The sequence below is a fragment of the Schistocerca americana genome, unplaced genomic scaffold (genome assembly GCF_021461395.2).
Source record: "Schistocerca americana isolate TAMUIC-IGC-003095 unplaced genomic scaffold, iqSchAmer2.1 HiC_scaffold_1634, whole genome shotgun sequence".
Lineage (NCBI taxonomy): Eukaryota > Metazoa > Arthropoda > Insecta > Orthoptera > Acrididae > Schistocerca > Schistocerca americana.
Genome location: NW_025725722.1, coordinates 6650 through 7500, shown reverse-complemented (window position 1 = coordinate 7500; position 851 = coordinate 6650). Strand labels below are relative to the sequence as shown.

The 851-nt window shown below is 53.3% G+C and overlaps 1 non-coding gene across 1 annotated transcript in view; it reads right to left on the bottom strand.

Annotated features, from left to right (window-relative positions):
- LOC124570364 overlaps positions 1–638 on the bottom strand; it is a 1910-nt gene extending 1272 nt beyond the window's left edge. Inside the window, exon 1 of the ribosomal RNA XR_006971674.1 lies at positions 1–638. This exon is cut by the window's left edge and continues 1272 nt beyond it. This is a non-coding gene — a ribosomal RNA (small subunit ribosomal RNA).
- Positions 639–851: the final 213 nt, after the last annotated feature.

Here is an 851-nt window from a genome sequence, read left to right as displayed (position 1 = left end):
TTAACCGCAACAACTTTAATATACGCTATTGGAGCTGGAATTACCGCGGCTGCTGGCACCAGACTTGCCCTCCAATAGATACTCGTTAAAGGATTTAAAGTGTACTCATTCCGATTACGGGGCCTCGGATGAGTCCCGTATCGTTATTTTTCGTCACTACCTCCCCGTGCCGGGAGTGGGTAATTTGCGCGCCTGCTGCCTTCCTTGGATGTGGTAGCCGTTTCTCAGGCTCCCTCTCCGGAATCGAACCCTGATTCCCCGTTACCCGTTACAACCATGGTAGGCGCAGAACCTACCATCGACAGTTGATAAGGCAGACATTTGAAAGATGCGTCGCCGGTACGAGGACCGTGCGATCAGCCCAAAGTTATTCAGAGTCACCAAGGCAAACGGACCGGACGAGCCGACCGATTGGTTTTGATCTAATAAAAGCGTCCCTTCCATCTCTGGTCGGGACTCTGTTTGCATGTATTAGCTCTAGAATTACCACAGTTATCCAAGTAACGTGGGTACGATCTAAGGAACCATAACTGATTTAATGAGCCATTCGCGGTTTCACCTTAATGCGGCTTGTACTGAGACATGCATGGCTTAATCTTTGAGACAAGCATATGACTACTGGCAGGATCAACCAGGGAGCTGCGTCAACTAGAGCTGAGCAGCCGGCCGCCCGGGAGTGTGTCCCGGGGGCCCGCGCGAACACGCAAGCGTCCGCTCAATTATTCTGCAAACAGGAGGAGGCTGAGCTCCCCTGCACCATACACCTCGAAACCCTCTCAGGTCCCGGCGGCGCGCAGCGCCGTCCTAAGTACTTGGTCGGGTTCGAGAGAGGCGCAATCGCCCGGAGTTTG